The following is a 15,631-nucleotide window of genomic DNA, read 5'->3' as shown; positions in this document are numbered from 1 at the left end:
TAAACTAAAAAAATTACTAGCCAATGGCGATTCAATTGCCAAGGTGTCCGTAGAGGGTTGTTAATGTGGAAGAGACGATCAGTTCACGTGCACCTCGCGCTGACGGTCTGTTGATCGAGGCGCTACAGCGATCTGTCACTCCACATTAAACAGCACCAAAATGGCATTTATTGTTTATATACTGCAATACATTGGACATAATTTGAAATCTGAGACTTTGTTTCATATTAAAAGTCTGTCTGTCTGTCTGTCTGTCTGTCTGTCTGTCTGTCTGTCTGTCTGTCTGTCTGTCTGTCTGTCTGTCTGTCTGTCTGTCTGTCTGTCTGTCTGTCTGTCTGTCTGTCTGTCTGTCTGTCTGTCTGTCTGTCTGTCTGTCTGTCTGTCTGCCTGCCTGCCTGCCTGTCTGTCTGATATCTGACTTTCTATACATCATTTTGTTTTATCAGTTTCATTCCATCTATTTTTTGTCATTCTATTATTCTATTGTTCTGTTGTTCTATTTTTAGGTTCATTTATTGTTCTATTGTTATATAATTTTACACCATACATTCTCAGTTTAATTCTGAATGGCACAATCTTGCAGATGAAATATAAAACAAGTTGCTAGTTCGTACAACACTAAGAAGCAAATTCTGTTCTAATTCTAAGCAAATTTCACAAAAACTGTTAACAAGTAATAAATAAGGCTGCTGAGTTTGTAAGGATCCCCCTGTGTGTGTTTGAACGATACAGATTCGTTTTTTAGTCAGGCGTTTTGTGCTAGCAGTATTTTTCTGATTAGCCTTTTAACTTAATTCTTACCAGAAATGTTAAAAGATAAAAGCAGGATAATTGGGTTTACATTTTTAAATGAAATTTAAATGCTCTAAATGATCCAATTAAAAAAAGGTGAAAGAGATGAACAGATGTTCATTTTGGGACCCCACATACATGGTTCTGTAGACGACGGCTGTGAACAGCTCTCTTATTATCATCCCTCACACTCCATAACGTCCCATCATTCCCCATGTGGGGATGAATAATAGTTTTCCCGCCCCTGTGGAGACCAGGACCACCTGCATTAAGCATTGAGGAAGGGAACGCTTCGAAAGGCTCCACTGCTTTTCACCTTGAAATGAGACAGTACATCACTCAAAGGTCACTGCATGATGACTTTGATCATTTAAATTAAACACTCATTTAGGACATTCCTCATCTGTTGACTTGAATATTTCCTTGTGGACAGAATGTTGTTTGCTCTATAATTCTGAATTATAAATATGGTTTTAATTTAGAAGAATAATCAGTGTTATTGCCATCTGCATCTGCAATGCTTGCTCTGTTTGTTTTCTCTGGTCTATAAAAACAATACTAATAATGGTTTTAGCCTCTCTTATTCTCATTTATATTCACTTATGAAAAATATGTAAAGTTCTTTCAAAGTAATCATGTATATGTTTCTTTTTAGTTTTTCTTTTGAGTTTTTTTTTAAGAGAACATTTTGTTCATGACCATTCTTTTCTTTTTGACCCTTAGAGTTAAACAGGCTGTTTTTGCTACTGTACTCTTAAGACTTCTATATGTAAATTAGTGTAGTTATGATTGGCTATCCACTTTGTGTGTAAAGTGAGCGCAAGTTTGCCGAATAGGTTCTCGCTTCTATAAATCGTGAGGGAAGTGTTACACTGTAAACATTAATGCATGTCTGCATAGTAGATTGGGTTCTTTTATATTAAAAAGCAAGGAAAGCTGTTTTATGTTACTCACTCTCATTTTGTTCCAAACCTGTATGAGTTTCTGTTGAGCATATATATGCACTGCCGTTCAAAAGTTTGGGATCAGTAATATTTTACCATAATATTTCTTTCAGTAATATTGTGTAATATTATTACATTTTAAAATAACAGTTTTTTATTTTAATATACTTTAAAATAGCCTATATTTTATTCTTGTGATGCAGTGTTGAATTTTCATCAGCCATTACCAGCCCGATCTCACGGCAATTCATACATATTTTACGAGGTGGCTAATTCGTCTGAATTCGTACGACCTCACGGCAATTCGTACATATTTTACGAGGTGGCTAATTCGTCCGAATTCATACGACCTCACGGCAATTCGTACATATTTTACAAGGTGGCTAATTCATACGAATTCGTACGACCTCACACTTACAAACTCATATGATTTTTTGCTAAATCGTACATATTTTATGAGTTGCACAATTTATATGAATTTGTACGAATGACCTACACCTAGCCCCGCCCCTAACCCAACCCATCACTGGGGTCTAGACAAATCGTACAAAATCGTACGAGTGAGGTTGTACGAATTCATACGAATTAGCCACCTCGTAAAATACGTACGAATTGGTCGTGAGATAGCATGGGCCATTACTCCGGTTTTCAGTGTCACATGATCCTTCAGAAATCATTCTGATTTATTAACAATATGGTGATTTATAATCAGTGTTGGAAACAGTTGTACTGCTTAATATATTTTTTTGGTACCAGGATTCTTTGAATAAAAAGTTAAAAATAACTATTTATTCAAAATAGAAACTCTTCTGACCATCTGACCTCTTCTGTCTTTGCTATCACTTTTTATCAATTTAACACATGCAGAAAAAAGAAAAACTTTAACTTCTTTATTTACTTTTTATTCATCAACGAAACTTGTAGTTTGTAGTATTTGAATTGTCGTATTTGCATAGTTAAGATTTTGTAGGTTCTCTAATGTAGCAAACAGAATTTCTCCAAGGTTGATGGGATTCTTCAGGGAACAGAATCCAGCTTGACGTTGGAAACCCTGTAGAAAAGAAGTGAAAAGCCTGACAGTGACACCTTATCACACTCACATGATGTAGAGATCACATTTCACTTCATATCATTTCTCCAAACCGGACTGTGTTTTACTCCATTATGACTGTTCAAACTGTCACAGACACAGAACAACTACAACATGATTGAGATGTCATGCTGTAATAAACTGCCAACATGTCAAATCACAAGCAGAAACAAAACCAGCAACAAATGCGCAACAGAAATCAATGCAGCCCACTGTAAAGCAGCATCAATATAACGGGACAGCTTTATTCATTCACCCGCTATAGTCCACACCTAGATGATTGACAGCTAAAGAACAGCTTGTAGTCTGGGAGTTTCGGCAGTCGCGTCTTTTCCCTGCTGCCCGACCGATTGAGTGCGGGGATAAAGATTGCAGCCCCTACAAAGAGCCTAGCCTGTGGGTACTTCTCAAGTATGCTTCTGTTTAGGGGCCACTGGCTGTGCCCTCCGCTGGTCTCTCTGTGCCGCCCTCACAGACCAGCGATCAGCATTTCGGACAGCTCGTCTACTCACACAAACACATTTGTGAGACAAACCGCTCACTGTGCCATCAGAGACAGCAGGGCATTTCAGACACATAAATTAAGGGCGGGTGGGCGTGTAGGTGCTTGTTTGTGTGTGAGAGAGATTGGGAGGACAAGATCAATGTGTTTGCATGTTCTTTTTGTGGTAAAGCTGATTCATAAATGGTTAAAAATTTTCCTGCATTTCATCAATGCCAAATAGAGGCAGAATATTAGTGGTTTGAGGAACTGTCTCTAGTACTATTGCTAGTGCTTGGGATTAGGGGTTTGTTGAGATCACTAAATATTACATTTGGTGAAAAACTCATCCTACATTGTGCTAAAGATATGAATGAAACCTCAAATTAGTGTGAGTTGTTGTAATTAATTAATCAATTGACCCCTTAAGCTCTGGGGCATTTTTTTTTGTATTTTTGCCTAAATTTGACATTTCCAAATTTAAATTAATTCATTATTATTATTATTATTATTATTATTATTATTATTATTATTATTATTATTTGCATGCAATGTGTTTTTGCATTTCTATGTTGGGAGAAGCACCTTTGCCTTTGTCATTATTTATTTCTTTATTTTAGCATTTCTATTTAGCTTTAATTTAATCTTTATTTCAGTTTTAGGTTAAGTAATTTCTGTATTTCAACATAAAGGAAATGTTGTATTTATTCATGTGATATTCATGTTATATTTATATTTTATTTCAGCTTAATTTTAATCACATAAAAATGATATTTAGTTTTCTTTAATCAAAGCGCTGATGTTGCCTGTTCTTCTTTTTTTTGCAGTTTATTTTACTTGGTGTTAATGTAATGATAGTACTACTACTAATAATAAAATTATTATTAAAACATTATTTTAAGGAATATTTATCCGAAAAAATAATTCACCAGAATTTTTGTAAAAAAAATGTAAATACACAATTTTAGAAAAAAAGGAAATAATATAAAATAATAATAAATTATTTTTTTTATAAAGCAATTGATTAGAGATGCTTTTGATTATTAAAATTGAATGAAATCATTAAAATGGAATTCAGAAAATTAATGTAAAACACAGAATTTGGTAAAAATAAAACTGAATTAAGCATTAAAAATGATTTTTTTTTGTTAAAGGTTTAATAAATAGTTGTTAAATTGTGTAAGTTTCATTAATTAAATTAATTTGACATATTTTTAATTAATAAAAAACATAACATTAATAAAAAAGTATAGAAAATTGCAATGGAAAAAACAGAAATTTGAAAAAAATGAAACAGAATTTTCTTGCAGTCCAGTAACAAATTTTATATGTATATATATATTCATTCAAATCTTTATGTATTCATGGTTATTAATTGAATCTTTGTCAACTATTTCTGAGACAGTGATTCCTGAATGAGCTGTTGTTACAGATGGAGGAAGCTTTGAACTATGAGCATTAAAATATTGCATCAAGCTTTTTATTTCAAAAGACCACAGAGAAGCTTGTTGTTTATTATACATGTCACATTTATTTCACACAAACAGTCATACTTCAGCAATATCTGTCTGTTAGGTCTATAAGCTGTTTTGAAGTGTGCTATTGCAGTCAGCATTCACTGTAAATGAGAAAGCAATCACCACTCATCCATTCAATATAATTACCAAGCTTTTCTATCCTGAGAATCACTTCAGCGCATAAATATGATAACTCTGAGCTGAAGTGTGCATACCTTTTCACAAGAGACGTGAACGACTCTCAGCTACATAATTCAGGCCTGAGAGCATCTCCATGTCTCCAGCACAGCAGCATGGGCGAAAATGAGGCGCAGGACGTTTTGTAGCACCTAATCATGTTAGCTGATATAATCCTGGACTTGTGCTGTGCAATTCAGGTCTCTAACATTTTCCCGTTGTTTTTCATTTTCAGATTCACGCTTGCATGAAAACGTTGAGGGAGACATGTTCTTCATTACGGGGAAACAGTTTCAGTACGCTGCTTTGAGAAAGTCAATCACCAGAAGAGATGTAGGCGCCACTTAACCGCGTTCAGCTTTTATTACATTGCTCTTTTTAAAGAACATCAGGAAGAATGTAACAATAGAAGGCTTGTGATTGGATTTACTCACCCCCCCCAAGCCGTTCCAAAACCTTTATGCATTTATTTACCACGAGAATTTCCTAAGTACAGCATTTCATAGTTACCATGGCTTTCAAATGCCAGAATGATTTGCATTGTAGTCCTTCTACATAGCTTGATTACATTCAGATTTACAGGCTCTTGATTTAGATTCATATGGGTATTCTCTCCTTCTATACATATAGCTAGGTATAAAATATAAACATAAATATATAAACTTAGAGAGAATACCCAAATAAATCTGAATTGTCCTGTTGTACTGTGTATATAATATTCCATTCTGCCTGTAATATATAAAGACATTTGTCAGTCACTGTAAGTTGTGATTAATAAGACTGACTACCTTTGTTTCACTGTTTTTGATTCACTAAACAGAATCAGTTCATAAGTCATTTAAAAAAAAAATCAGACTGACTACAATTTGTTTCACTGTGTGTTTCTGATTCACTAAACAGAGTCAGTTCATAAGAGTCATTTGTTTTTTAATATGACTGACTACATTTGTTGCACTGTGTTTTTGATTCACTAAACAGAATCAGTTCATGAGTCTTTTTTAAAATCAGTCTGACTACATTTGTTTCACTGTGCGTTTCTGATTCACTAAACAGAGTCAGTTCATAAGAGAAATTAGTTTTTTTTAATCAGACTGACTACATTTGTTGCAGTGTGTTTTTGATTCACTAAACGGAGTCAGTTCATAAGTCATTTTTTTAATCAGACTACATTTGTTGCACTGTATGTTTTTAACTCACAGAATCAGTTCATAAGAGTCATTTTTTGAAATCAGACTGACTACAATTTGTTTCATTGTGTTTCTGATTCACTAAACAGAGTCAGTTCATAAGAGAAATTAGTTTTTTTTAATCAGACTGACTACATTTGTTGCAGTGTGTTTTTGATTCACTAAACGGAGTCAGTTCATAAGTCATTTTTTTAATCAGACTACATTTGTTGCACTGTATGTTTTTAACTCACAGAATCAGTTCATAAGAGTCATTTTTTGAAATCAGACTGACTACAATTTGTTTCATTGTGTTTCTGATTCACTAAACAGAGTCAGTTCATAAGAGAAATTAGTTTTTTTTAATAAGACTGACTACATTTGTTGCACTGTGTTTTTGATTCACTAAACAGAATCAGTTCATAAGAGTCATTGGTTTTTAATCAGACTACATTTGTTGCACTGTATGTTTTTGATTCACTAAACAGAATTGGTTCATAGAGGTCATTTGATTGTGACTCATTGTTTTATTTTTGGCTCTGTCTTTTAACCATTTGACAGCCATGGTGAAATCATTGTAAAACAACTGTTTAAAATTCAGCGTTTGGGTTTAGAATGGCATGAGGGTGAGTAAATAATGATTTTTTAAAAGGTTTTTAGTTGGAACTATTGGTTGATCTTTTAAGCAGTTTGTTGGTTTAGGTGGGATGAGGGGTCGTCTTTGTGTCTGTAAGTGATAGAGAAGTTTGATTGAGTGAGAATCTCTCAGTAGACAGACTCACACAGGCAGGTAATTTCTCCCGTCTCTTTATCACTCCATATCCTCATGAGTAATTAATCCACATCACTTGCCAAGTATAGGAACATTACGCAAAAAAAAAAGAAAAAAGAAAGAAATAAAAATTCCTGCAACTGTCGGTTTTAGGTAAGCAAGACCTCGGCTTGATTGTACCAATTATTCTGCCACATGCTTTGCGTGACCTCTGCTAATATCCTCATTAATCAGTCAGCAGAAGGACTTCCTGTTTCTCCTGACCCAAGGGGGCGGTAGTATAAGTCAGGCAAGTTTAACAAATTATGCCCGAGACTCTGAAACACGTGTTTGTGTAAGTGTTATTTAACAAGCACTAAGACACTATGGACTGAGCATAAGGTGATGGCAGGAGAGAAGTCAGAGCTCGTAAAGGCCTGTTATGCTTTTATGAAGAAGCAATATATTTTAAATAGGTGTTTATGACCGACATATAAATCTTTTACTGGGGACTATGTGGGATTTATTGGCAATAACAGTTGTTGATAGTCTGTTCTCTCACCTGAGTATCATTTTAGGGGTCGTTCTAGCCATTTGTGTTTGTAAAAAAAATAAAAACACCTTGCTGATACTAAAATAATAATATAGTTTTAATATAGGCATTTTCAAAACACATCGGCCAAAATTCTTTAATTTAAATTTTTTTTTTTAATTTTGTTGAGAGGATGACTTAATTGAATATTATAATTATTTAATTGCATAGTATATTAGGTCATATAATAATTAATTAAAAATAGATTGATGTTTATATGATATGATATTATATATGATGATATTATATTATATGATATTATAAGCCAGCATTTTTACCATGATTTTGTACACAATTGATTATTAAATCAGCATTCATTTCTCCTTCTAAAGTCTCAAATAAATTAAATAAATATTAAATTGTTTATTTATTATTTTATAATAGTTTATTTATTATTATTATTTTATTTTTAATGCTTTTCTAAAAACTGCTGTCAACCTTCTAAAATTAAAATCATATTTTAATGCATACAATTAAAGAAATTATATCCCGATGCATAAAATGTATTAATTTAGCTAGGTACAGTGGGATTTATTAACATTTAAACAAATTCTGATAGAATGCTTAAAATCTTACAACACATCACATTATCAAATGATATTCATTTTTTCTTTAATAGGTCAGTAATATTACTAAAGGATCTGATTGTGATACATAACATATACATAACATTCCTTCGCCACCATGAGCACAATTTTGGCTCCTTCATAGCAAATTTGAAAAAGCGATTTATTTGATTTTTATTTTTGAATATTTGTATTCAGTCCTCTCTACAAAGAGAATAATTTCAGTATACCACCAAGCATCTGAATTGAGGTTTATGGGAATGTGTGTGTGGGGAAAATGTGTGGAACCATTCAAATACTCTAAGCCTTTGATCCAAGGAAAAAGCAGTCATGTCACTGAAGACAGGCGATTCAGGGAAGGTCAATGAAACGAAGTCTTAATTGCTGGATAATGCTACATCTGCCTGCTGTTTGGATACACTGACAAATAAAAGCAGGCTCACAGAGGTAAAAGCAGAAAAGCAAATATTATAGCAACAAATGTGCCCGAGCGAGTTGATGTGTCTTGTACATACATTGCTGGTACATTTCAAAGACTCCTTGTTTCAGTTACTGTGGCGTCTTTGTTCCAGACATCAGAGTGAAGGAGCTGTGAAACTCATCAGCATGCGGCTGCATGGACCCACAGGGTCAGAGCTCTCATGAACATCATTAAAGAAATGCACTGGTGTCACAAGATGATTTAACAATGCCACAGTGATTCATTTAACCCTTGACTCCTCAGACGTGTGTCCAGCAGCGCAGTGTTTGACTCCACATTCACGAATGAGAAACTTCAGGGCAGGGTTGCACCAGCCGTTATGTAAAGTTCATAGCAGAGGCTTAGTCACGGCTCCAGACAAAACATGAGGCTCCTAAATTACACTTTTAAGGTGGCAATTACATAATCACTGAAGATGATGGTTCAGAAGAGTACTTATTGTCTTTTAGCTTTTACAAATGTTATTACTGTGTGCTGTAATGTAAACCGATTGTTTTACACTGGCAATCCTGATTGTATTTGTGTAGTATAAATATTCGGTTTTGTATTAATATTTCTGTCAGTTTAGGGAGAAAAAGTAAAATGTTGTGTTGATTATGGAATCCAAAGAGTCACTTACAATTATAATAACTGGACCTCATAAATTATACAATAACCATTAAGATTAATAATGCTAAAATAAAAAGAATAAAGCTATTCTTATTATATAGCTATTCTGATTATTAATTCTGTTCTTATTATTATGTCTCAAATTCACCAAGGCCACAGTTATGACTAAAAATACAATAGAAGTAATAATATTGTGAAAAAATATTACAGTTTAAATTTACAGTTTTCTATTTTTATATATTTTAAAATTTAATTTATTCCTGTGATGAATTTTCAGCAGACATTACAATATCAGATGATCCTTCAGAAATCATTCCAATGATTTGGTGTTCAAGAAGGTTTTTATTTTATTTTTTTTTGTTTCATTTATTATCAATGTTTGAAATGGTTGTATTTTGGTGGAAACCATGGTACACCTATTTTCTAGATTTTTATGATGACTATAAAGTTCAAAAGAACAACATTTATTTGAAATAGAAAGTTTATGGTCACTTGATCAATTTTATGCATCCTTGATGAATGAATAAATAAGTAAATTAAACTTTTGAACAATACATAAATATAATGAAGTATTATATGCATAGTATTCAGTATATACTATATATAAAATAAAAATGCATGTAAAAATTAAATGTCTAAAATTAATTAGGAATAATAAATACTTTTGCAAGATACTGGAAAATAAACTTTTTTTTAATAAAGATCTTACAATCTTGCATCTGCTCTATACAGTAGATTGCCGATATTTTATATTGTCGCATTTTATATTGAGTACAAAATTTTTGGAAGCTTCATTTATAAATGTAGGCTTATGTTTTTATGCTGGCTGGTGAAAATGTGAGACATCTATAGCATCTCTGCTTCATGAGTCATGTGCTCACTTTGCCAATTATGCAGATTTAATTAACGACTTTGCATTCATCCGCAATGGCAGCAACCTTTTGTGGCTTTGAATTGTCCTGCTTTGAGTGATTATACAAATGCTGTTCCATTCTTTCCTCCTTTTTTCTTTTCTGTTGCTCTCAAATTCCCCTCTCGCGCACCTATATCTCCACATGGCAAAGGTGGCAGGTAATTTTAGTCCTTCCCCTAGAGATTCTAATTGATTATCTCCCAGTCCACTGATGAGCAGCATTTGCATTTAACACGAGCAGTTAAGAGCGCGGCACATGGCACTTCAAAAACCTGTATGTTCTGATGGAGCCGGGCTGCTGGGTAATTAATCACACAGACGCATTAAACGGTAATACAACACTAAAACAGCTAGTAAAGATAAAATACAGGAAGAAGCATTCTGCTACAGAGAATAAAGAATGGGTTGTGACTGCATCTATCGAACGGTGCTGACGGTCCAACTGTGTTTTTAGAAGCTGTAAAATGATGGATTGCCTCTTGCTAAGCAGCACAGAAGGCGTTGCTCTTACTGAGAAGCTGAATATTAAATTAATTAAAATGAATTAATTATGCATTGAACTTGAAGTCAAGAAAAACAGAAACTTATGATTTGCTCATGTGACCTTCAAATATAATGGGCAAAACTTTATCTGTTGTTGATGCTGCTGTTTATTCAGTCTGATATTCCATAATATTTTTATTTATTTATTTTTTTGTACTGTTGATTATTTTCTCATCCTCATTTTTCAGGCGCTGCCTGGAAAACGCCCTGTGCTTGACATTTCATATTTTTTTTGTCACGCACAGATGCTGAGCCGAAGAATCAGCCTCCCAACAGGCATGAATTGCTTTCGTGAGTCTTATCAGATCTGACGTACTGAAGAATTGTTTTGACAAGAAGTGCATCTCCTGCCCTGTTTCTCCTCTTTCTTCCACAAGCGTACTCGTCGAGAGTCTTTCTTGAGAAGAAAGCTTGATTCTGTCATATTGTGTATCCGAACAACTAAGCTAAAAGGCTAGTGCCTCCACTTTAGTGCACAGGGGTCTTTGTAAATGCATGGAATGGGAAGTGAGAAAGTGCTTTTGTTTTAGGACTCACGTAAACCTTTACTGTCCTGTCACTTGCACACATTTTGCCTTAGAGTGACCTCTAATTAAGGTATTTTTAACCCTCTGGTTATCCTCACTTGGCGGTCAAAAATGAGCTTTTTTTAAATTCAGTGGAATGAATGTATTATATTTTAGTTTGATAATGTTTTTATTTAGTATTTAGTATTTTTAGGGGACTTTATGCTACTAAATTATATTTATGCAGTAGTATAATTCATTCATTACTTGTTATAATCTATTTATTACCTTGTTCGTAAATATTGACTGCTTTGCAGCACAGACTTTTTTGGTCTTTTTTTTTTTAAGAAGACATTTGGCAGATTATTGCTGTGAAGTGAAAAAAGTAAAAAAAAAAAAAAGTTACATAAAAGTTTATTGTTATGAAAAATGCTCAAAATACTAAAGTTACATAAAAGTTTATTGTTATGAAAAATGCTCAAAATACTATTTTCAAATTTTATATGATATATATTTTCCAAGACATGTTTTACTTATAAAAATCAAAGCCAGTAATCTAAACAAGTTGTGTTCCGAATTTGAGGTTGACATTTAAAAAACTGGGATTTCAGTAAAAATTTATTTGGGTGCAGTTCCAAACCTTAGCTGGAATTCATTTTCCAATTATTTCCAATGTGGCCATTTTTAAGTGTGACCTGTTTTTTTTCTGGGCCATTAAACCTTTTTGAATCATGTCCATGTTTTGTGTGTGTGTGTGTGTGTGTGTGTGTGTGTGTGTGTTCACATAGTAAGTGCCAAAACCTTTATTAAGTTTCGTACCATTCCGATGAAGTAAAAAATTCTGAAAAAGCAAAACGTAAAAATTTTCAGTCAAAAATGACCAAAGAGCACCAGAGTGTTAAAGCTGTTTTATGTAATGATGACTTCACTGGCCGTTGCCAATGAGTGTCATGCTTTTAAGACAATATTTCAAGTTAAAAATGAAAAGGATCTTTCAGGACCCTTTTAATTTCTGTTCCATTCAGTTGCACTATGTCTAGCTGTTCACACAATGCGATCGCCCTCTAAACCTCTCCAGAGTGTTAATCGCTGCCCCGGACTCAAAGTCACTGTGTGCAGTGGAGGTTGTCAACCTTTGGGGAGGGATGCGTAGATGTCGCTGGAGATTTTTGTGCACTGTATGTTATTTATGGTATATTTTGAAAGAGTTTTGTAGCCCTAGGTTAGACCTAGTAAACATGAAATGTCTCTTGTGCTGCATATTAAAATATACATGAAATGTTGGCTACATTAGGTATAAAGTTGAATTCAGGGTAAAAGGCAGTTTGCATTAAAACCCAGTGGTGATATAACTGGAGATGAGATGCAAGCTTTCAATTATATTAATAGCTTGACTGCAACAGAATGGAACAAAACACAGGGGTCTAAAAACACATTATTCAGAGCTGCACTCAGAAAAGGTTCTGTCACTCACTTCAAATTTTTGAATCACTAAAAAGTTTCAAATGAAACCCTTAATTTTAAAAGAGACTTATAGGGCTTCTTTATTGATATGAAATACTTAATTTATCATTTATTACAGCCTAAAATATATATTTCATTTTTAGCCTGGAGAACTCTTTTTCTAAAAAGTTTCTATGCTTTTATACAGGGCTCAACTATAAAGTGTTGTTGTTGAGGTCGGTGTGTGAGAGTTTTAGACCAGAGCTGCTTTTCTATTGAAAAGTTTACATTCATAGGTCTTGTGCATCCAATTTTTTGGTTTTCTATGATGTATGTTATTGTAAATTCTTTCAATTTCTTTAACATCAAGTATAGATGAGTTTTTGGTGAAATTGAAAAAGTTAAAGTAAGAATGTGTTGAAAACATTGAAACAGAAAAATCAGCAGTGGTTGGCATCATACTTTTATCATTTTCTACCAAAAGTGTGTTTATGGATGTACATTATAGCTTTAGAATTTCCAGCTTGTTGGACAATGTCTGTTTTCAAGAAACTATAGCAAATATAATTTTTGCATTCCCATTTGATACTGTAGCAAAAGATAAAATGCATGATAGCATTTGTGTGAATTTCAAAAATAAATTGATATTGAGAACTTGGTAATGGTAGACAGAAGAAAGAAAGATATCAAATTTGCCATCACTCCCTCAGCTGTTGTATTAATGTGAAAAGGGTCAATTATAATAATAATGATAATAATAAATGTTAGTGAACTAAAAATGTAAGGAATAGTGGTCGACCGATATATCGCCAAGGCCGATATATCGGCCGATATTTGGCATTTTTCAAATATCGGCATCGGCCGATAAGTTTTTCTGTTTGGCCGATGCGTTCGAGGGTGCGCCAGACTTTTATTTTGACGGCGCTGACAGCGGCAGCGCCTGAGCACACAGTGCTCGCATTCTCCCTCTCCCTCTGAACTGTTAAAGAAACGAATTAAAATGTATACAAAAAGTATTATACCGATTGCTTTTATATTATTAGTAATAGAAAGGCAAACATTATAATACTTTCTCGTTTGCCGTCAGCATTCAGAAAATACGCGTTTACATCATTTAAAACAAATCTTTGAATGGCTAATGAAAATTTAATTTCACAAACATTGCAAACTTGATTAAACAAAGGAATTAAAATGTATACAAAAAGTATTATAACGATTGCTTTTATATTATTAGTAATAGAAAGGCAAACATTATAATACTTTCTCGTTTGCCGTCAGCATTCAGAAAATACGCGTTTACATCATTTAAAACAAATCTTTGAATGGCTAATGAAAATTTAATTTCACAAACATTGCAAACTTGAGATCTTGTGAAGTGTGCATGTGACCTGCATGATTGCGTGTTCTCTGCGTGACTTTCGGTCCGTGCAAATTGAATGCTTTAAACATTAAATTCGTGATTTCAAATTATGCTGCGTTTTATGCATTTGCCCACTGTCATATTCATGTCATTTTCACTGTGTGCTGTATGTAAAATGAGTGTTACCTAGTGTTAAAAATGTGATTCCCAATGCACACAAACTTCCCAGAATACTGAGTGCTCTGTTGGTTACAGTTTACTTCCTTTTTAATTATATTTTTTATTAAATATTTATTTATTTGTGAAAAGTACTTTCTCATCTAAAGTATAAGTATGTTTATTTTACAAATACATTTTTTAATCCATTTTCAAATGATTTAAAATTTCTTAAATATTAATTAAAATAAATACAATTATATCGGCTTTATATCGGCCATCGGCCACCCTGCTTTTCAAGATATCGGCATCGACTGTCAAAAAAAAAAATATCGGTCGACCACCAGTAAGGAAAACTTAACATTTAATATTTTATTTAATATTTAAAAAAATGATAATGATAAAGAAAATGTTAAAATAAAAAATAAATATATATTGGCAGGGCAAGTAAAAATCTGAACTACTGGTCTTCAGATAAATTTGTTAAGATAGTTCACCCAAAAGTTTACTCCAACTCGCCCAGAAAAAATGTGAATGCAAGATGCGACACAAAATACAGTCCATGTACTTTCTTCTTTAAGGTGAATTATATATATCTTGTATTTGTCGCAACAAGAAGTTATCACATTCACATCTGTCAGCTGTCATTCTGACTTTCATGATAACTAGAATTCTGCTCAGAGATATTCAGCTCAATAAAGAAAGTGCATAGTTATTTTTGGGGAACTGTAGGTGTTGTATTTCATGTCACGTTTTTATTAATCTTGATTTCTCGCAACTTGTGTGCTTTTTCAAGGTGAGTCGGGAGTGAATTGCTGCACAGAAACCAACAGCCAAAGTCAGGATTTTCGGTATATACTACATTTGTAGGGTAAGGTAGGGTAGGCAATTTCGTTGAAGCTAGCAATAGCAAGCTAGCTTTAAAAAAGCATAAGATCTTACCCTCCCTGCATAATCACTCTCCAAAGCCACGCCTCATCCAAAACACATGAACGCACACAGGCAGACCAGAGGCTAACCAGCAACACAATGAGAGACGACGTTGGTGGAGAATTGAATGCAATGCTGTCAGATTACCTCATGTCTCATTCCCCAGTGAGAAAACATTACAGTACAAAGCGCATAATTTTACAATAATAACGCCTTCCATTGTTGCTCGGTCTGCAATAGCGTAATGGACCGCATTGATGACGCATCATGTCTGCATGAACAGGGTGCGCAGAGGTATGCAAATACGATGACAGTCAGGTAGGACAGCCTATTATAGCCCTCGGACCGAGGGATATGATTGGATTAACATTTTACGGTCCTACGCCTTCCACAGACGATATAAATACATTTAGACCACTTAACTTAGTGATTGTTTTTCTCCAATCCCTATCGTATGCCCTCAGAACACTTTGAGTATACAACACGTTGCATTGGACCATTCTGTGATAATTTTGCATCTTTATTCACTGCCATTATATGGATGAGAGCGAGCCAAACATTTCTGTAAATTTTGCGGTCTCCTTTTGCGGTCTGAAAAAGAAAGAAGTGCATAT

Source organism: Sinocyclocheilus anshuiensis, unplaced genomic scaffold (assembly GCF_001515605.1).
Source record: "Sinocyclocheilus anshuiensis isolate Anshui unplaced genomic scaffold, SAMN03320099.WGS_v1.1 scaffold222, whole genome shotgun sequence".
NCBI classification, from domain to species: domain Eukaryota; kingdom Metazoa; phylum Chordata; class Actinopteri; order Cypriniformes; family Cyprinidae; genus Sinocyclocheilus; species Sinocyclocheilus anshuiensis.
This window is presented reverse-complemented; position numbering follows the sequence as displayed.